This window comes from Brienomyrus brachyistius, chromosome 13 (assembly GCF_023856365.1).
Source record: "Brienomyrus brachyistius isolate T26 chromosome 13, BBRACH_0.4, whole genome shotgun sequence".
NCBI classification, from domain to species: Eukaryota; Metazoa; Chordata; class Actinopteri; order Osteoglossiformes; family Mormyridae; genus Brienomyrus; species Brienomyrus brachyistius.
The window spans coordinates 19,236,222-19,258,978 of NC_064545.1; the positions used below are offsets into that span (position 1 = coordinate 19,236,222).

General features: G+C 47.1%; 1 protein-coding gene across 9 annotated transcripts in view; it reads left to right on the top strand.

Annotated features, from left to right (window-relative positions):
* peak1 (pseudopodium-enriched atypical kinase 1) overlaps nucleotides 1–22,757 on the top strand; it is an 83,146-nt gene that overhangs the window by 39,433 nt on the left and 20,956 nt on the right. For 6 of the 9 annotated variants that reach the window (XM_048972426.1, XM_048972430.1, XM_048972427.1 and 3 more), the window contains one exon: nucleotides 836–955. The gene's annotated coding sequence lies outside the window, so the exon portion shown is untranslated. Of the gene's footprint in view, nucleotides 1–835; nucleotides 956–1,194; nucleotides 1,323–7,208; nucleotides 7,449–8,829; nucleotides 9,047–22,757 lie in introns of those variants that run through there. The other 3 variants (XM_048972432.1, XM_048972433.1, XM_048972434.1) reach the window with 3 other exon arrangements.

Here is a 22,757-nt window from a genome sequence, read left to right on the forward strand (position 1 = left end):
ATGAAGTAATAATATAGGAATGTCAGCACTGAATACAGTTAGTCCTGTGTAATACAGTTACTGTAATTTTTAGCAGCATAACATCACTGTTGGTGTTATACATTTTCAGCGCTACGCTATGTGTAATATTTAACTGAAGGCACTGTTTTAAGCATGGTGGCTTGCTAGCAGGAAGTCAACGTGAAGTCTTCAGGATGGTGTGACATTGCCTGTAGTGTTTCAGGGGTTAATTTATTCAAAGCTGATGGCACTGATACAGGAGATTGCAAAGCCAGAGGCGTGTGATTCTTTTCACCTGTTCAGATAATGGAGTCGGTCACATTGCCCCCCCTCCCCCAACCTTCCCCATCAGTTGTTCACCTCAAACACTGTGGCAAGGTCACTCACTCGCATGATGGCCTATTTTGGAGATTGTGAAATTAGCTGCAGAAATCAGTGTCATTATGTGTCAGCAGTATTTTTTGGATAGGGGGACATTCTTTTGCTCCTGTTTTTGCTCTGCGAATCTGAGATTGGGAGAAGAAAAACACAGACACACACACACACACACACACACACACACACACACACACACACACACACACACACACACACATACACACATACATGTGTGGAAGACCTGCTACCTCAGTGCCCAAGAGTCCGATCTGGCGGGTGGCAGCTGTGTCAGATGCTGGCATAGATAAATGCCCCACCGCCAGGGGGGGGAAGAAACAGGATGTCCTCCCCTCCCCCCCTGCCAGCCCCCCCTCCCAGGCCATGGTGTGCAGCCAGAGACCACCAGGCTGGCAGCAGTCCTGGCTCACCCTCACTACCGTCTGTGTCTCTCCCCCAGGCTGCAGGAGACGGGAGTGTGAGAGGAACGGAGATCTCAACCCAGCCACAAGGAGCCTATAATAAGGAAATAAGGAGCTGAAGATCGGCAGGAGGGCAGCCTGACCCTCTCCACCTCTCCGTAAGTCACCTCGGAATCCGTCACCTCTGTGTGTACGTGTCTGAAAGAGAGCTACAGAAAGAGCTCTGCCGTAGCTAGAATTTTGTGTCTTCATGCGATTGGTTAAAATCCCCAGTTTGGCCCCTAAAATAGGCAGAGCCTCGCTTTGGCACGGGGATATGGGCGGAGCACGATGGTCACATGATGTCATGTGTCTCTTACAAACATAAATACTTTATTACAGACAGATAATGAAGTATTGTCCCGAAGTACTGTTCTGCTGTTGGGCAAAGAGGTGTTGATGCTGTGAAACGTGCTACGACTTTTCTCATTTAGCAAACACGACGTTCTCCTTTCCTGGCGTGATGTTCTCTCTGTCAGTAGTCTGGTGAGTAGCCTGTGTTTTCACTGCGCTATGGTGCACATTCAGTTGCGGTTTGGGATACCGGGATTACCCACCGCGGTCTCATGCCGTTCGGGTGATAGGAGAAGATGTTAGTTAAAATTAGAAAGCATTAACATACAGGGAAGTCTGATAATTACTCGCATTGCCATCCCTTGGAGTGTGTAAGTCAGGACTTCGTAAATCTGGCTTCCTCTGCTGCCCCCTGGAGGATGGACTCCCCCTTTTTATCTGGTTAGGGTTAAGGCTTCCTCTGCTGCCCCCTGGAGGATGGGCTCCCCCTTTGGGTCTGGTTAGGGTTAGGGCTTCCTCTGCTGCCCCCTGGAGGATGGTCTCCCCCTTTGGGTCTGGTTAGGGTTAGGGCTTCCTCTGCTGCCCCCTGGAGGATGGTCTCCCCCTTTGGGTCTGGTTAGGGTTAGGGCTTCCTCTGCTGCCCCCTGGAGGATGGGCTCCCCCTTTGGGTCTGGTTAGGGTTAGGGCTTCCTCTGCTGGCCCCTGGACAATGGGCTCCCCCTTTGGGGCTGGTTAGGGTTAGGGCTCCCTCTGCTGGCCCCTGGACAATGGGCTCCCCCTTTGGGTCTGGTTAGGGTTAGGGCTTCTCTGCTGGCCCCTGGACGATGGGCTCCCCCTTTGGGTCTGGTTAGGGTTAGGGCTTCCTCTGCTGCCCCCTGGACGATGGGCTCCCCCTTTGGGTCTGGTTAGGGTTAGGGCTTCTCTGCTGGCCCCTGGACGATGGGCTCCCCCTTTGGGGCTGGTTAGGGTTAGGGCTCCCTCTGCTGGCCCCTGGACGATGGGCTCCCCCTTTGGGTCTGGTTAGGGTTAGGGCTTCTCTGCTGCCCCCTGGAGGACGGGCTCCCCCTTTGAGTCTGGTTCCTTCCGAAGTTTCTTTCTACTAGGGACTATGTGGCTTCTACTATTTTTTCCTTGCCACTGTTGCCTCTGGCTTGCTCTCTGGGGGCTTTGGGTAGCACTTTGAGACAATGTAATGTTGTGAAAATGCGCTATACAAATAAGGCTGAAAGGAAACTGAACTGAATTGAGAAATATTGGCTTTTTCCTGCATAACCAGGCACAATTGTCTATCCAGAATAAACTCTATAGATGCACTGTGCACAGTCACAGCTGATTTTAAAATCACACCTAACCTTCCACTGTCTTAAGAGTAAAACGGACAGACCCCTGCCTACTATTAAACGATTCTTTTAGATTTTTAAGTAACACCCCGACCACATTAATCGCTGGCCCTTCCCTGCATCTTTCAGGGTTCTAACGTTTTTATGAACTCTGAGAAATTACGCGTTAGGAGTAGCTGAAAAGGAGGAAACCCAACGTGAGATTGTTTACTTCAAAGACAACACGTGCATCATAAAAGCTGGCGTGGTATGTAAAATGATGGCCCCTTTCAGCTCTGGTTATGGTTAGTTTCCATGTTGTTGGAAGTCAGTGGGCCCCTTCTGATTTGGTGACTCAGCTGTTGATGAAAGAAAAATTAAATTGTGGAACATTGGAGATCAGCTCATCAGGATGCAGTGTAGTTCTCGCAGTCATTTCAGCCGTTTTAAAGGGGACAGAGGCTGATAATAGCCGCTTTGAAGCTGACACACAAATATCTCCCCCTTGGCTCAAGAGGCATCACCCTTTCCATTGAAAATAAAGCGCGAGATGAGGCACTGTTTTCAGGCAAGCCCAAGTGTCAAGTTAACAGTAATTAAATGCTCTTTTTATAGACTTGAACCTTTTCTTCAAAGCAGACCTAAGATTGGTGTTCAGCCATTCTGTTTGTGACACATTTATCTTCTGAATTTGCGCTTTCAGCCATAGAGGGAGCAAAGAAAATAGTGCAGAGATGAGGTTAAGGGGGACTGCGCACACGTTTTTGAAGCACTAACAAAGACACTCTTTGTTGTCTCGAACAGCGAGCGCAGCCAGCTTCATGCAATATTAGATTGCATTAGCAGTAGCAGGTAATGTATTGGTTTTGGGCTTGATACAAAAATACTGCTATTTCAAGTGTCAGGAGGGCTATTGTCTGGATTAGGGGGTTTATTACCAGTATCGTTGGTGAATGGACTGATATAGGCGGCAATGAAAGGAAAAAGTTGGTTTTGATGTTGGGGGATGATTGGCAATAGGCCTGTATAAGTTCTGGGGTATCGATATGACTGGCCAATGGGATGGTATAGACAGGGTCCTGTTTCATTTGCATACCTCCATTTATAGGGCTACTGTGTTCCATAAAGAAAATCTGGTTATATTTGTCTGTATTAATGAGGCAGGTGTGAGGATAATGAATATTCGGAGACTGCTGAATCAGGGCGGGTCTCTAGCCAGCGAATCAGATTCTTTTACCGTCGGATGGCCCTATTAATATCAAAAACTCTGTTTTCTTGTCGGATTTCACGTGTCCCACGTCAACGCGCTAGTTTCCTAATGTCAGCCATCCACTGCACATTTCAGTTAAAGCCATAGATTATAATTCACCATTCTGGCCCACTTGTGCTGTTAGGAACAAACTCCGAGGATAATGTGATGCAAGATGATGTGTAGGTCTAAAACCTCCTCCGTTTGGGTTCACTATAGTATTTATAGATCCATATACTGACTCTTTTCTGAGTTTTTATACATCTGACAACTTTATAGATGAATGTTCTTGGTAGTCACGTTGAGTGTGTGCCTGCCTATTAACCGGTCTTTCTGCCTTTGCGTAGGTCTGTCTTATTCATTCGTCTTATATGTTGCCTTTGACCACTGACAACTGTAATGCGGTACTAGCACTGAGACATCAGTCATTTTGTGATGGCTTTTAATGCTTGTACATTATGCTGCATTACACGAAGTACTTTGGTATAGATGTTCTAGGGCAATTTAGAGTATTTTTCATGTGCGAAACGGTCTCTTGGTGTGTGACAGTGTTTTAGGGTAAGGGCTTGGCTGTAGCTATTCGATATTCACAAAACGGCATATTAAATGTTGTTTTTCCTCCAGTTTTTTTAAACTGATGTCATGCTCTGCCTGGGTCTTACTGTGTTTTCAACTTTGGGGAGCCACAGTCTGCCCACGGTTTTTTTGTTCTCTCCCAGCTCCCTGCCAGACAGTCCACATTTTTGCTTCCTAGGAGGGAGCAAAAACACGGACCGTCTCTGGATCCCCGAGCACCGGATTGGGAAACACTGGTCTAAATGTTTAACAGGTTTGCCCTGTTGTAGCCTATTGGCATTCTGTAGGTGTTGACTGGACATAAGACAATCCCAAAGACCTCTGCCAGCTCTCTGCGAACATTCGGATGAGCTTTATATGACGGGGCAGAGCTGGATGACGGTTAGGGTTAGATGTATGCGCCGGTTGTTATACAGTCTTTAATGATGTAAGTTGACGTAATGTGAGGTGAAAGACCCAGCCAAATTAAAACATACCTTCGGGGCATGTACAGTAGAAGCTAAATAATCATTGCAAAACTTCACCGGCCCTATATTAATACATGTATAAATGATATGTGGCTTATAAAATCTTTATGTAAGTTTAGTTTTCAGCTTGGGGTAGGGGGCACAGATTACAGCAGAGTCAAGGGGGCAAAGTTTGTGGTGCTGATCCGTTCCACCTGTCTGTCATTCTCCACCACGTGTATAAACTCATGTTTTGTTCTGTATTCCGGCTAAACCCTGAAAATCCCCCCATCTGCCCCCAGTTGTCTCTGATTTTTTTTTTCTTGTCCCAACTAAAATGACTCTTTTCGTTTCTTGTGGTTCATCTGCCATCGCTTCTGCCCCTAACCTGATCCCCGCCACCTATGAAAAGGGACGCGAATTGCCTTAAAAAAGGTCCCCTTCCCTGCCCGTCCCTCACCTTCCCCATCCCACTGCAAGGCCCCCCTCCCTCCTTTCTTTTGGAAGAATGGCTTTATTTGACAGATCTATGTAAATGAAGCAAGGCAGTTATTCTTTAATGCACAGCTGCGCTTTTGAAACATGCCATCCGTTTTCAGAGCAGACTGGAAGAGGAGTGCACAGGGCAAGCTCCAGGATGAAATCGAATAAGCGGGTGGGTGCATTGGACGCGGGCAGAATCCCTCCTATAATTCAGTTTTAGACTTCGCTCCACATTCATCTTTCAACCGCCTGTCGTGTTCGGGGTCGGTAGCTGGTGGGGGGGGCTCTAGCAGGGAGGGTACAGTTGCAAGGCTGGGGTGCACTCTGGCTGGGATGCCAGTGACTGGGGGATTGATTAAGGACTTTCTCAAGCTTAATGATGAGTTTCTTCATTAAAACTAAGTTGAGCACAGACTTAAACAAGCACCTCAAGACGCAGGTTGACACATCAAAGAAGGATTTCCGTGTACTCTTTCACAGGGCCACTCATGAGGCCGGCCAAGGTTACCGAGTGATTCTTAAACTACCAGACGGAGGAACTGCAGACGGAGTGCTAGTATCTACACATACACCATCTTTATGTTCAGAGCACAAGGGTTGCATCGCGACAGCTTACAGCGTAGACAGGACATGACAGTGCACATTGTCAATCACGGTTATGGTGCATGGCAGCTCTCACATCTACGCGGCCGAAGTTTGAATGCGCTGTCTTTGAAGATGTAAGGGTGTTAAAGAATCCTGCGGTGGGGGTGTTTTGGGGTGTTGTGTAATCATTGAGTAAATATAAGTTTTATAATGACACATTTTCAGAATGCAGTTCTGAGCTGTGAATGGCTCTTTGTTCTCTGGTCCATAATGCTATGGAGTGATGGCGGGCAGTAATTCGCCGTGCTACATGTGCTTTTCTTTTTGCTCTTGAGATCTTCATTCCCAGTGGTTCCCCTAATTGGCTTAATAATGTAATTAATTAGATGACTTAATTACTCTTGCTCCAGGCTTGAAAGCTGACTGTAATTATAGCAGTAGCTAGCTGTGCTCCACCTTGACAGACTAGAATTCCATGTCTTAAAAATGATGACAATCCGACATTGGGGGGAAAATGGAGAAATTAGGCTTTGACTTCAAAGCCATCCAAAAACTGCCGGTAAAATTATCGTTTTGAATTAGACATGTGATCTCAGGGAGTTATCTTTTTCTGTTCCCATAAAGAGATGCTCCAGATTAGTATTCCTTAAAATGTCACCTCACACGGAGAGTAGCGTTGCTCTGGGTAAGTCATTATAGATTTGCCGTTGAGATAATGTCTCTGGGTTCGGTTTGACCATTTGATTAAATCAAGAAGTTGGATGTCGTGCTGGGTGCACTATTGGGGGCTGCATGCGTCTCTGTAATTAGCTGTGCCTATATGTATGCCCCCCCGGGTCCTCCGTGTGAAACCTCCTGGTGGTAAGCTCATGGTGAGAACCTCCCAGTGATGCATCCCGCCATCAAAGCGTTTGTTTTTCTGGTACATAGAAGATGCTGCTTTCTGATTGGATTTCCAGTGGTGTCACTGTCATTCAGGACTCAAACCCCCAGTCGCCTGGCTGATTTATTGCGCCATTATACCTGTATTTATACTGACAAAGCACTGTTTAATAAAATATTGATGGTCTTGGCCTTACAACAGTCCAGCTATAGCTGTGAAAGAGCTTAGAACTGTTTATTTTTTGTAGTTTTATGCATTGCCCTGAATAATTCTTATTTTGCATCATTATCATGATATTGATAAGACAGAGGGTCCGGTCATTATGTTTAGGGTTTTTTTTTTTTTTTGGGGGGGGGTATTGACAGTGATTCATCATTGTGTAAGAACGGGATTCCTGACTGGCGTAGCCTCCTGTTAAGAAGGAGCACCTGCAGTCCCTGTCTGCTCGGTCTTCCTGTCCAGGTTGGTCTGCGCGCTGGTGGCATGGAGGCCCTGCAGGCCACAGAGAAGGTCTCTCACCTGATGGTATTTGGGCTTCAAAGCCGCAGGGCCAAAGCCTCTGTCAGAGACAGCGAGCTCTGAGCCACTCGCGCCCGCTGGCCGCCGGACCTAACACCTTCTCAGGCATGTCCGGACATGTGAACCAGGCGAAGCTTGGGAGCTGGGGAACAGCAGCTTCTCCAGCGTGCAGCTTTGGATTTAGCCAAAGGAAAACGTTACATTGTAGGAAAACGCGTCCTCAGTATGGTTTTGTGGAACTGTGAGCATTTGCTGTAGGTGAGTAAACAATAACAGAGGTTTGTCTGATTATCATTGGGAGACTACTGCAATTGGAATGTTATGTGTTGAATAAAGTGTGTGTGTATTGTGTGTATGTATGTATATATATATATATACACACACACAGCCAAATTAAGTCATATGGTATATTAATGACTAATAAATTGCATGCTGTGAATTTGTAGAAGCTTATTTAAGGGTTTGGGTATTAAAATATGTCAAAGATCTGTGTCTGACATTTTGGATTAAAATATTTAGTGAAAGTCAACATCCATTATCTCTGATTCTTAAAGCCCGTGTTTAGTTGGGTCTGTCTGGTTATTTATGGTTAACGTTAAGGCTGGGTAGGGGTTAGGGTTGTCATTGTTGCGATTTTGGTTATGCCCGTGGAAGTGAATGGAGAGTCCCCACAAAGCTGTAGATACTTTGTGTGTGTGTTTGTGCTGTCTGTCACTATACTCTGGATTGCAGGATGACTTGTGTTCAGCATTGGGGAGGGCGGGGGGGGGGGGGGGGGGGGGTTCAGCAGCAAAAACTCGCAAGCTTTTCTTTACGTGCGACGGTAAACACAGTAGAGGAATGTTATTTCTCTGGCTGAAGATGATTTTAACAGTCACAGCTGAAATGTCTGCCCGCGAGACAGAATGTCTCAGACGTGCAGGAATGCAGAACTGTTCCACGTCTGTCAGGCCCTTAGAGGGGCCTCGGGCAGGGGGAATCTCCACCGTAAGAGCCAATCAGATACTTTCCATGAAGTGATGCTGATGGAGGGGACCAATCAGATCCCTTTCCCAAGGGGCATAGCAATGCGACAGCTAATTGAATCGCTTTCCCAAGGGTTAGTTTGCACATGGTTGACTGCAAGAGCAGTAACACCCTTGGGGGAGCAAAAAAATAAAAAATGAGTGCAGAAAAAGTTGCATGTACACTTCCCAGCTAGGTAACAGAGTGTTAACAAATAGTAAATAGACAGAATGTGCAGTTGATTTTTGTAAACGCTATTATTATGGAAGCACACCTGACTTGTTTAAATACACAATCGGATCATGCCCATTTTTTTTATTGAAAATTGCGACATGGATCCACCGGGGAAACTGTGATTAATTTGTTTGAAACGAGCCGTGTGGTTGAACACTGTCCAGGTTTCTGTATTTCTGCCCTCCGCATTCGCACCATAAAGACCAATCGAATGGGAGTAGTTTTCCTCAGTGTATCTGGTGACCACAGAAGCCTTTTCGAGTCACATCCCCAGTGTATCGTCGCCATTCGCTTTGTCACATCGACACATATTGTTTTCTCGGCCCAGCGCATGTTCATTTGTAGTACTGTGGCCAGGAAGCTGATCTCTGAAGTTTCACAGCCTCTCCCTGATTCGCAGAGCACCTGACATGGAACAGACTGTGGGAGCACCACTCAGTAAGACGCGCGTACACTCTGTGCCCCTAGCAACCGCTGCCAAGACCACAGGAAGGCATTGCAACAGAGCTGGGCCAACTTTAGCTCCTTGTTTTCCACCGAGAAGGAAGTTGCACGGCAGCCTGCTGCTGGGCATTTTTGGCCGAACTGAGCGGGCAGCTGCGACAGACCTGGACAGAGTAAGAATATATGTTTATGTGTCACTTTTAATTCTGCTAAATTTATTTTGCAGAGGCTACTCTGCTCAGTTGATAAGAGAGCAGTGAAATTCATAAGCTCAATAGTCCAGTGCAATACTGACACACGTACACAGATCAGTAGGTCTTGTGAGTGCTCTGACTTTTTCCCCCTCTAATTATTTATTAAAAAACCTTTAATTGCATGTTTCTCAGATGTGCCTGTTCCTTCATGTCCTTAGTATTGTGTTCTGTTAAAGGACTAGATGGGACAATCCCTTCATTAAGTGGCTGAGATTTGCGGCGCGAGGTATCCTTCATCATGATGTCAAAGTATGGGGGTTGGGGGGTGTAAGCTTCATTGGGGTCATCAGATGGGCACCGTCCATCACTGGTGTTTCGATGATAGGTCCACTACACCTCCAATGGGTTCATTGGCAACGCCTGGCGTCCCAGATGTGCCCCCTCCCCCTGCTTTCAACCCACCTGACCTTCTGTTGTTACTTTGGGACCCAGGAGTTGTCTCGCCTTTTCACCCACAGCCATCGGCTTGCATGCTCTGCTGCTCCTGAGAGGGCTTTGATGGCCTGTCGTTGGGCTTGGTCTCGAATACCAAGATCCTTAAGTAGACTGATGGTTGACTTGCCCACAAAGCCTCTGCAGCCAACTTCCACTGGGCAGATCTTGGCTTTCCAACCACGCTGTTTGGGGTCTGCAGCGAGGTCCAGGCTCTTGCGCTCGTAGGCCTCCTCCACAGCATCCTCCCAGGGAACAGTGAGCTCTGAGATGTACCTACTGAGGGGTCATGTTCCCAGTCATCAGAAGAAGCCACGTATGAAATTCACATATCAGATTGACCACTGACCACTGCGGTAAATACTTCCTTACTGTTTCGTTTCAGCGACCGACAGGTCAAAATGTAGCCAAACATCAGGGAGTTTCTATAACCTCTGTGCCTCGGGGCTGTGACTTGACTGTCTCACCGCACTGGTCCCATCGCAGCGGTGAGGGCAGCCCAGTTGCACGTGGTGCAGAGTAAACCGAGAAGAAAAGGCATGAGAAATGAGAGCTGTATAGCCGATAGCCTCTTGGAAGGTGGTCTGGCATTGGACCTGTTTAAAGACCGTCAGCCCAAAAGGATGCAAAAACATGTGTTTTGCTTTGGTCGGAGGGTGGTGTTTATCTTCCCTGAGCATCCAGTTAAGCAGACAGGGGGCAGCACTGCCAAAATCTGTGGGGCAGAACGCTGCTGTGGGCAGAACCAGTCACATGGTTTATAAGAGGACCCTTAGCAGGAATTAGCGGCAAGGAGAGCCGGAGGAATGTGGCAGTCGGTGGAAGAGAGCTTTGCATTGTCAGGAGAAGCACTCTAGTGTGTCGCGGACAGTGGTTCTCCTCGTGCCAAATGGGACTGGAGATAAAGGCAACGTTATAAGCAGACTTAGGTTAAGTCAGATGCACATCTTTCCATGAGAGGGCGGGAACAGTGTGGGAAACAGGAGACAGTGCTGAGGAACGATGTGCTTGGGGGGGGGGGGGGGGGGGGGGGGGTTCTGTCCAAGTGGGAGTGTCTGCAGGACACAGCAGATGGTGACGGGCCACGTGTCCAGTGCTTACAGAAGGCAGTTTTCTAAATGGACTTGGACTGCCTTTGAATAGCTTATTGTTTAGAGTTCTACTGCATTTTACTGCAATTACCTCTAAACAATGAGTAGAATCATCTAATGTATCTAATGGGAGTTGGATGTTGCTCGGCGGGTTTAGATGCTGTACCTGTGATCAGAAGGTCATGGTTTCACATCCCAGGGTTGGCAGAGTGATTGTACCCCTGAGCAATGCCCTGAACTCCCAGGGACTGTCTGGCTTTTTCTCCAAAATGTATGTCAGCATCTAATGACTAATATAAACGTCGTGAAGGGCTGTGATGGAAAAGGCCCCGCAGCCCTGTGGTTTCTCAGCACTCTTCCACCACAAGGAGCATATGTATTCCTGGGCCAACCACGTATATACTGAAGATGACCAGAGAATTATCTCCTACATCCTATCAGCTTCTAACCAACTTTCAGACTGTATTGAACATGTTGATCCCTAAAACGCATTGGATTAACTGAAAGCACACGTAGAGTTAATCCTCACAGCTGCGTTTACTGCTGCAGGTTATCGTTGCTTGTGTGCAAATTATGGGATCCATCACTGGCTGCCCTTCTGAGAATGACAGTAGCAGGGGAGTGTCTGGGACTGGTTGTCCCTAAGCCCAGCGCTACGCTAACATTTGATCTTCAGAACGCAACAGCTCACCCAGATGGTTTCTTAGCAGCAAATGTAAGCAGCACAGCTCCAGTATTGCTGATGTGACCCATCCATCGATCTTCCATGACTGTATAGCCAATGCAGGGTCATTGTGAGCCTGTTCCAGGAAGCAGAAGGCAGTGGAAATGCTGAGCAGCCTGCAGGTCACGGGCCACAAAGACACTCACACTAAGGGCAAATGTTAACGGCCCACTAAAGCACTTTTTTGGACTTTGGGAGGAAACCGAAACGCCTGGTGGAAACGCATGTGAGCATTTGTCGGACACGTGACATAGAACTGAGGATCAGACCAGCAAACCTGGAGGTGACCCACTATGATGTTCTTTAGGATCATTATTATATAAATTAACTAACACTCTTTCCTGTGAGAATCTGTATGTGACGTTCTGTTCTTAGGGGAGAGGGACACTGCCATCAGTGTTTATAAGTTTACTCATCTGGCTGCATGATGCAGCCCCTTTAGGGATCATCCCCCGTCCTTGGCCTGGAAGCCCCTTCCGCCAGCGTCAAAGCGTAGCCCCGCTACCCCTGTGGAGCCTCTGCCTGCCTGCCACGGCGTCGGCAAGGAAAGTTTATTTATAGAGCACATTCTCATGCGTGAAGCAATTTGAAAGTGCTTTGCATAAAAGGCACAGAAGATAAAAAGTAAGAGGAAACAAAGAAGATAAAGTGGAACAAAATTAAAAATGGAAATAGAGACAAAAGAGTATAAAATAAAGGAATTTTAGATATCAAAATGACTAAGGTTGGGTTGCACATATGGTCTATTGGGGAGTCAGGTCCAGTTGTGGGCTGTATAGTGGCCAAAAGACATTCCATCATTTTAGGTCTGAACTTTGTAGCAGTTGAATTATTGGGTCTGTCAGAGAACGTCGCAGGTTCACATCCAGGAGATGCCTGAGTGAATATCCAGATGTGTCACTTTGGATAGAAGATTTCTGCTAGGCGTATAAGTGAAATCATCCTGAGTAAGAGCAGCAGAGTAAACATCTTGGTTGTGCCCCCCCCCCAATATCCATAGACAAGACACTTGGGGGGGTGGTTCGTGGACAGCTGACAAATGGCATTTCGCGCACCTAGATCTTCCTATAGACCGTGGCGGTTAAAGGAAAGCATTTAGATTCTTGGTAGAACCAAGATGTGGCTGGTTGCTGTGCTGCAGCATTGGGAGTCACTGCATCAGTCTGGACACTGAGACATTGAAGTGCAGGTCTTTGCTTTAAATTTCTACGCTAAAATAGAAAAATAAACACAATAATCCAACTAGGTGCTTTGATAGCCTCCAATCCAGACAGAATTCCACTCGACGTTTACGATTCCAAGCGCCACACTTCATTTCTGGCATTTCCTGGGAATGCTGTCCTTTGGGAATTAATTAAAACAAAAATGGCACCACAACATAGGATGTGAATAATTATCATGTGACCTCATAACTCTTCCCATTTCAACCTAAACAGCTCTGACTTATTATCCGTCTCAATGATTTATGTTGTTTAACAGACTCTCGTGTTCAGGGGTAAATTACTGTCAGACATGTGGGTGTTCCAGTTGAGACTTCCCCCACTGGCAGCACTGTACGAGTGTGTATCAGTTTCAGCTCTGGCACCTCCCACTGTCACCATGACGACAGCTCTCATATCGACAGATTGCTATTGGTTCAGCATCTTGTCGCACCCCCAATGCTGGCGCAGTCATTTTTGGGGTTAGTCCATTGTCTCCAGCTTACTTAATATTCACCCCTGCCAAGCTGTAATCAGAGCTCCTCCACTGCATGTCGCTCATTAGCACCCCCTGCAGGCCATGGCTGGAGAAGGAACACCCTGGTAGCCTCACACGTTACTGCTTTTGAGGTACCTTCGCGTATAAAACCATCTATCCATTGGCTTTGTTCTCTAGTGGCTGGTGAGCACCAGTTCAGAAAGTGCATACTCAGTGTGAATCTGAAGCATTCTGGCACATTGGTGCCAGGACGTGTCACTGTGCTAGAGGATGTATTAGAGGAACGAGCAAAGATCTGACATTGTCACACACCCGAATCGGCCGCTGATCCCGTCCTCCAAAGCATTTTTTTCAGCACAGAATGTTCAATGGTGCCAACTTATTGTATATGTGGCTGCCATATGACTGACGGTTCTGTCTGGAGTGTTGAAATGTTTCATGTAAGTATGTAGAATGTAAGTTTTATTTGCAGTTTTGTTTAGTTAAGGGGTGGTGAGTGATTTAACAGAGTAGGTGATGGGGGGGGCATAAGAAGATGGGGTGGAGCACTTACTGTCTAGTAAAGTGGCTTGAAGACTAACTCTTTGCTTAGTTCTCCCTTCACTGCCTGCTTACAAAGTTTGTGACTGATCAGACTGCGATTGGTTAGGAGCTGACAGATGTGTTCAGCCTAGGTGACCACCCTCCAACTCAAACACACTGTGGGAGGGTTAGGGTCTGCAGAGTGTTCTGTATTCCACCCACCGAGATAAGAGCCTCCTTTAAGGCACCCAAATGGAAGCCAGGCTCACTCAGTGGTCACTTTGTCTGCGTCCTGGTGACTGAGCAGCTGTGAGCTGTAATCCGGGTATGTCACCGGTATGAGTCCGTGCTGCGCTAATCCGGAACGCCGTCCGATACGCAGCTTCTCCATCTGGGAGCCTTGCCCTGCCGCTTCGCTCTATGGGAGACGTTCCGATCACAGCTCTCGTCCTGAGTACCATAGGAATTATTCTCCTGCTTGACCCCAGGTGGCGCACAGGCTGGTGGCCCTTGGGTCAGGGGCAGAGATTTCACGCCCAATTTCAAGCTCCCTCTGTCAGCAGTGTGCCCCCCCCCCCTTCCTAAGGTCATGGGGCACAAACAGCTAGCATGAGCACTCATCAGCAGGCTTCCTTCTGGTAACGCTTGGTCATGGTCATCCAGGTCTCTGCTGGATCAGTCCAGAAGGATCGCAATAAAGCCACCATCATCACAGTTTCTGTTTTTACGTTCTTCTCCTCCCCGTTTTTTACGACTGTAAGTAGCTATTATTGGAATGGCTATACTTTTATTTTGAGGGTCATGTGGCCATGAAATAACGAAATATTTCTGGAAAAAAAGTATCTAACATTGGTGTGTCTGCGCGTGTGTTTCTGTATTTGCGTCTTGGTGTCAGTGTTAGTTTATGCGGTGTAATTAAATACAGTGTTGTGCTAATTGTGAAATACATGAGTAAATAGAGCTGAGTCACTTGACTTCTTCTGGATTCTTCTCCCCGCCGCCCCTCGAGGATCCTTCCTTGTGTCGTCCCGCGTTAGTCACTGTTGTGTTACATTTTGCTTCCAAATTTTAACACCCAAATTTGGCGACAGCAGCGCGGGAGGCCGTCTCTTGTTTCACAGCTCCACCAGCGAAATGTCCCACTTTCTGTCTCGTGTCCTCGCAGTTGTCACCCATCCCATACTGCATGGTAATGTCACTGCATTACCACTGCACACCACATTTCACCGCGTGGTTCCTCCGCTGAGGCCCTAAGCAAGGTCTGATGGGATATTCTGCACGGGTTGCAGCACCGGGATTGCCTCTTTTCAAGCGGAAGATGGATGGTTTCTTAAAAAGCACGTGAACCCAGTGCAATTTACAGGCTGCTAAAAGCCCTGTGGCAGGGAGGGAGTGAATTTCTACCGGCAGGAGCGACCCGTCTCGCAGAGGCGTGGCGATAACAGTGGGCTGCAGATAGGCACTTCAAGCTGCAGGATATATCAGGGATACTGACGGATGTGGGATGTGTTTATAATAAAGATGGATTCCGTCCATCTTCACTGTGTAAACGTGAGTTAGGGATACAAAACACAGTGGGTCCCTGGTATCCTCGATTTCAAAAACCGTGGTTTCAGTTATCGACAGCTCAATCAATCAATTATTCAATGGAACCTTTATCAGAGACTCAGCGTTTACCGTGATCTAGAAGAAAAATTCCAGAAATAAGCAGTTCATAAGTTTCAAACTGCACACCAAGTGAATACAGACTATTACATGGAGAAATCTGCCAGCTGGCCATTACATGTTAAATTTTTTAATTGTATATTAAAAATATAACAACATAATATAATAACAAATAACTTTTATTCATTTATGCGCCATATTTTTAACGGGAGCAGCAGCTGAATCCTTTGTGGGAATGGAACTTTCTGGTTATTGTTCAGTGTATCTGACAGGTGTAGTCAGTTGTTCCTTCCTGGCTTGGTTCGCTTGGCACAGCCCAGTCCGGTCCTGCTGCTGCTGTAGCTTTTCTACTCCGGTCTCCATCTGCTCTTGACTTGACCTGGGGTGAGTCTGCGATTAACAGACCGAATATTCAAGTCACGTTCTTGAAAGCTTTGATTTTCTCGAGGGCATGTATTCAAATGAAAAAAAAAATTGAAGAACATTGAATAAAAGTATCTGCTATCAGCATTAAAATAATAAGCATAATTTTTGAATAAGCAGGCATTTTCAATCTGCTTCACTGAAGTTTCCGTTTATAGCTTGAGCTTCTTTGTTTATATCAGCTGCGTTACACTCTCAATTTAAACAGTAATTCACCCAGGACTCCTTTTGTGTTCATAGTTTTATCAGTGAAAAATGAACATCTTTCATTCCCTCGTTAAGCTGCAGTCTCAGTAGCATAGAAGTGCTTGTGTCTGGGTCATGTGTATGTTGCGTTGTGGGGACCGAATGTCTGCACAATGCAATAAAAAACCTGTTATTTTGACGTTGTGGGGACCACCTTTTCAGTCCCCACAAGTGGAAACTTAATTTTATAAAAATCTCTGACTGCAATCAAACAACTAAGAACGGCAAAAGACTTGTATGTTTGGTTACTTATGGTTAAGGTTAGAGCTGGGTAGGGGTTAAGGTTGTCATTGTTGGGATTTGGGATTTTCCCACAGAAATGAAGGGAGGGTCCCCATAAAAATGTGTGTGTGTCTGTGTGTGTGTGTGTGTGTGTGTGTGTGTGTGTGTGTGACATGTATTACCCCCCCCCCCCCCCCCGACAGCATTGTTTTGGGTGGGCCGGCTGTGGAGTGTTTACCCAGTGGTGACACAGTCTCTTGTCTTACACCCCCTCTGCCTGGTAAAACAAATACTCATATCCTATAGTCAGGTCCTTATGCTGAAATCATCCTCCCAGTCCATACCACAAAACCATGATGCATAACCATTCCCCATGTCCATTTCGCTAAACCATACCCTGTAAACCAAGTGCCGACACGTAATGGGATATTCCACATGGAGAAGGGGGCCTGTAGCCCTAACAGCTACACCCTGACTGGACACTTTCAGCTGCTGCTGGTGATGGACATTTTCTGTAAGTGATCCAGCCTCTCAGCACTGTGCCTCTTCCATTTGAGCCGTAACAGGGGAATGGGATCCTGTTTAAAATCATCACAGACCTGAAAGGATTTAGCCTTTCTGACTTATTATGACTCCAGTTAAAATGCTGATGGGGAGGATCACAGAAAATTCATATTTTGCCTTTCTGTCCACCACTGTGTACAACATTTGACATGAGGGGTTCTGTGTGTTGCTGTGCTTGAGGTAGTAACTAAGGGTTCTTTATATTTGCCTAAAAATAGAGTACACTTTTCCCTGTAACTCATTCTCACTCTGTGACTGCTTGGGTTCCCTGCTTATGGGAACCCAGCTGCCTGAGCTCTTAAAGGACAGAAGAGCTTTGGTCCTTTCCTGCCAGGTATCATGTCCTTGTAGATCCAGGTAGTGGTCAGCGGAGAGGCTGGGGTTAGCAGTCAGGAGACAGGGTGGAGTTTGTGGTCAGGAGACAGGGTGGAGTTAGCGGTCGGGGGAGAGGTTGGAGTTAGTGGTCAAGAGAGTGGTTGGAGTTAATGATTGCTCTAGAGAGAGGGTGGAACTAGCAGTCAGGAGAGAGGGTGAAGCTAGCAGTCAGGAGAGAGGGTGAAGCTAGCAGTCAGGAGAGAGGGTGGAGTTAGCAGTCAGGACAGAGGTTAGAGTTAGCGGTCAAGAGAGTGGTTGGAGTTAGTGGTTGGTCAGGAGAGAGGTTGGAGTTAGTTGTTAGGCAAGAGGTTGGAGTTAGCTGTCATGGCAGAGGGTGGACTTACCAGTCAGGGGAGTGGGTGGAGTTAGCGGTCAGGAAAGAGGCTGGGATTAGTGGTCGGAGAAAGGGTGGAGTAGCAGTTAGAGATTAGTGGTGCTCTTGGGAGCAGATGGGATGGGAGGTCAGGAGACAGTATGGGTTAGTGTTCAAACCCAACTGAGGGTATGACCAGGAAGATCAGAATGTCAGGAAACAGGTCAGTGGGAATGTTGAAGAGCAGCCTGGAGGCAGCTTGGTGGTCTATCAGGAGCACAGCGGGGTTGTGGTACCAGCAAATTCCTCAACTGTCCTGTGAGCAGAGGGCTCCAGTGGAGAAGCAGATGAAAGCCGCAGTATTAGCTGTAAGAGCTGTCTGGAGGTAATTGAGCTTGACGGGTTTGTTCTCCAGGGGATGCTTTGCCGTGTTCCATTCCCATGACTGACTTCCCACAGTCTTCAGACATTAATGGTGCTCGAGAGTTTCGGGAGGAAAAAGCATTTGTACTACCAATCGGAACTTCCTGATTTAGGACTGAAACGGTTTAGTCTCTTGACCCAAGGACCATTTACATTGTGGCTGAAGAGCCGTTCAGCTGTTATCCTTAAAAATAAGCTTGACAGTAATGACATGAGGTGCCGCCTGAAGAAAATATCAAAACGTGTCGTGACTGAAACTGACGTCAGGTAAGTCCAGGTCAAACAAATTAGAAAATAAAAATGAGAAATGATAAATATGAAGACGTCTTGTCTGACTGTGTAGACGAAATATATACAAATATACAAAAAAGATGATTTTCAAGCAGAAATTACTTTATAGAATTCTTTACAGAAATATGTAACCACAAATGCAAAATATGCAATCCTGTGCAATGAAAAATAGTAAATAGACAGACAAGCAGATGGGTAAAGTGAGTAACATCTGCAGGCCGGTGATTGGCAGGCTGGCTAAGCCTAATGTAACATTTTCAGGCCAGTGATTGGTTGGCTCAGCCTAACGTAACATTTGCAGGTCGGTGATTGGCTGGTTGGCTCAGCCTAATATAAGACCTGCAGGCCAGTTATCGTCTGGCTGGCTCAGCTTAATATAAGATATGCAGGCCGGTGATTGGCTGGATGGCTGGCTGGCTCCGCCTATCGCAGAGTTGTATGCCCCAATGGCAGCAGGCATGAAGGCCCTGCCAAAGCCTTCTTTGGGGCACGTCAGAGCGTGTAGTCCGTCACTGCAGGCACTCCTCTGTGCTGCAACCACTGCAAGTGAGGGCTGGGAGGCATCACTCATGATGGATAAGAACTTGTTCCTGATTTTCCTGAACACAGTGTTCAGTCTCTTTGCAACACCCAGATTTTATACTGCTGCCCCAACACACAGCAGCATAGTGGTTGGCTGCTGTGACACAAACTCGTAGAAGGTCTGTAGCAGCCTCCCATCTACACCAAAAGACCTACACCTAAACACAGACCTAAACACAGACCTAAACACAGCCAGCTCCATCCCTTTGTGTGCAGGGCATCCATATATATCTCCAAATTTCTGAAATATTATATATTTGAAACAAAATATAAAAAATGTGCTTGTTAGTCATTTTACAGTTATACAGTGTGTGTGTTAATATCAGTGTTGGGAGAGTTACTGTGCTGTTTTTCCCGTAGGGTGCCGTGGGGGTGTGGGATACAAACACAGCTGTAGCCAAAGCATCGTACGTGACTAGATGTAGGCTTAGCGTCTCACTCAAGGGCACAGCGGTTTTCATTCTGGAACTTAACCACGTTGTTGGTCATAAATCCAGCCCCTTGTCATCGTAGATCCCCTCCTGTCAACACAGCCGAATTAAAAATCTAAAAAAGACGTTCAAGAGCAAAATCCCGCTAAGGAAACAAGGAGCGCTTCCTTAAAAGATGGGGGGAGGGGGGAGGTGGGAGCACTGAGAAAATCCAGGGTTGCCTGATGGTATAGACCTGATCCGGACCCAGTAAACCCAGAACATTTTCTGGAAGCAAACCCAGGCTGAATTAATGTGGATCATCAGTGGCACATTTTGACTGGCCAACAGTGGAGATCCCTATTTGGGGTGGGGGCTTTAAACACAACGAGCATGAACAGCTAAGTAGAGCTACATTTCATCTGAATAAATTACTGCTGGGCAGACTGCCTGAAATGTACAAAATAATTTGTGGGCCATTCAACTTGGGCTGCATCCATGCCTTGCATGCATAGGTAGCATGGAAAGCGGCTGTCATGGGAGCTGGGGGTGTGTCAGGGTTGTGAAATAAGGTGAGCACAGAGCAGACAGAGGTGGGAGCTATGAGCAAAGACAATTGCCTTTGTTGAGAGACAGAGAAAACGAAACTTGAGAGTGGGAGACAGAAACCGGAAGACAGCTTAGAGGGTCAAAAAATAAACTGTTCTCAAAATAAACTTACCTAGCCAGGAAGAAGAGAAATACTTCCTTAGTTCAATAATCCTCACTCAGAACGCAGTGGCATCACTTCCTCGGGATTCCGGGTGTATTCTCCAGGACCTCTGTCTCGGACATTTTTGGTGCCACCTGTTGTTCATGCCTGGCATGACGGTGTGCCCTCCCCCCACCCATGGTCAACTCCTGACAGCCCGGGGACGGTCTGGCTGCTCCCAATGGAAAAGGTCCAGGATGTGATAGGATGGCATCCAGGAACACTTTTCCAGACCATAGCCCACCCGATTCACGAGATGCGGAATTCACAAGGAATTCACCAGTCTCCGGATCACCTGCAACAGGACAAGAAGGAGGGGGGCAGAGACACAGGGTGTGACAGAGGAGAATAAAAAAACAGGTTCACCCAGTGGGATTTTTGTAGTACCAGCTGATAAATCACTGGGCTTCCCCACTGCGGTCCTACAGGGACCTGCATAGTGTGCCGTGATTTTGCATGCGCAGGGGTCGATTCCGAGTGCACAACCATACCTGCTGACCTAGTTGTAGGCGTCCCCGTGGTTTGCCTGGTGCTGCTGACGTTCTTATGAGTGTCTGAGAGCAGCACAGGCCTTTGTTATGGTTTCCTTTCCCATCTGGCCTCCACAAACTTCACAAAAATCTCAGAGGTGAAGTCCGCATCAAATGGGCGCATGCCGGTAATTAGCTGGCCTTGAGCAATCTCCGACTGAAGCAGTACCTTACTCCAAGCCCCTGGATGTTCAAGGCAATATATTGCTAGTATTTCTTCAATTCCTAATTGATGCATTCTCTTTGTCTATTTGACCGTAGATAAGAACCCAAGGACAGACTAATGCTAGGTACTCATCAAGCCGCCGGCAATAGAATAGTGCCAACCAAGGCTGACGAGCGATTGGCTCCCGTCGGCTCTTGTCCCTGTCGTCCATAGTGAAAATTAGCACTGGAACACACCGGCATGGCTAGAGGTGATGGGTGATATAAGGCCAATCAGAGAACTCAGTTTGACCTACTAGTATCAACACTGATTCAACATGCTCAGTCGGCCAAAACGGCTCGAATGGGTCCCGACTGTGTCTGATCGTGCTGCGCACACCGGCATGACAGGCAGTCACCGACTCACACTGACAGCCTGACAGATTTTGGCAGCCAAAAATCGGCTTGATGTGTTCCAGGCATAAGAGGGATGTGGAAGGAGAGGGCAGGACCTGCTGGGACCCCATAATATCACACTGCTTCTCTTAATGACCCATCCACCATCCCTTTAGGTCATTCTTGTTCTCCCTTTGCCTTCACGCAGTCATTTAAAACTTACCTTTAATGGAATGTCCAGTTTTTTTGGCTGGATATTTGTAACGTCTAAAAGGCTGTCTAGTTTTCCTGCACAATCCCATGCCAGCACACACAGCGCTGACCAGCTGGTTATGCAGTGACTGGGGGCCACATCGTGTACCCCAGAAAGTCAAGCTGAACAGATATCTCATCCGAAACATGGTCAGCAGGAAGTTACATCTTTACATTCTAGAGCTTTTAAAAAAACACAAATGGTCCAGTTGAAGAATGGGAAGAATTTTTCCCTTGTCTACAAAACCATTGTGTTTCATTATATCAGCAGTGCTGGAGTGAGAGGCAAGACAGTTAGGAGTGATTTGTCACTCCAGAATGGATGACATGTGACTCAAGCACACATTGACCATTTGCTGAAGGCATTGCGGTATTGATGTTGGGGTGTCCAAGGAAGGTGTGTGTTGGTGTTGGTGTTGATGTTCATGACCAGTTGCATGTTGTGCAAGCGTGGAGAGGATTACGATGCATGAGGAGGACAGCCTGCCGGGAGTGTCCCCGTGTGTCTGCTGTGTGCTCGACACATAGACGGAGGTTCTTCCTGAGAGGTCTATTTTACGCCTTTGAATTTGGAGCCTCTTAGTCTCACGAGCAGTTTAAGAAGCTGCAGGTGATGACTGTGTGGATGGACAGTGGTGTTCAGTACGGAGGATGACAGGATGACTCATTCCTCGCTTCTCCCTTTAAACGAACAATAAGCACATTAAAGTTCCATCCTCTGTTGAGTGACCCTTTAGCTTGAGGTTCCTGCACCATTGTATCTGCTTGTCACAGCGCAGGGTGTTGACAGGGCAAACCTCATCCCAAATCATCCTGAAACTGTACCCCCCTCTGGCCTATGACCCCTCCCCACTCCTTCCTGACCTCGCCATTGTCTCCCCAGTGACCCCTCCTCCTATCTCCGGCCAAAGTTACTCCCATGCGGAAATGTGCCCGCAGGTCGAGGGAAACTAAACGCCGGAAACATCCTCCCGGTTTCCCATGGCAGGGCGAGCCCAGTAGGCAACTGTGAAAATTCCCCCAGCCTCTACTCAACGTGGATGCCTATGCATCTTGACGTATCATTGTCCAGCTCCTTAGCTCAGTCAATGGGCTTCCGCTGTGGAAAACAAACGAATAAGCACATTAAATAAAACCTGATGGAGGTATTGTGGGATGAAAAAGGAGACCCCTTAATGACATTAGAGGCAGAATCAGGGGATTGTGGCCCCTCCCTTCCTCTCTCCCTACACTAATGGCCCCTTACTTTCATGGTTTCCTCAACACTAACGTAACAACAAGCCGATTAACACACTGTCACTAACAAGCTCACCCCGGCCACCAGGCAGCATCGCGCTGAGGGTCGATGGTTCTGTTCCCGCCAACGGCTCTAAGGCTGAGCCTCATAGCAGGGCACTTGACCTAAATTATCCCAGTAAAATCACCAGCTGAAAACAATTAATAAAAATGCATGTTGCTTCTGATAAGAGCGAGAAACCCTCCATCACTCTCAGGGGTTTCCTGGCAGTGTGTCCAGCTAATTGCTCAGTAAATCTGTTTTTTTTTTTTTTTTTTTTTGACTTGCCTAGCCTACAGG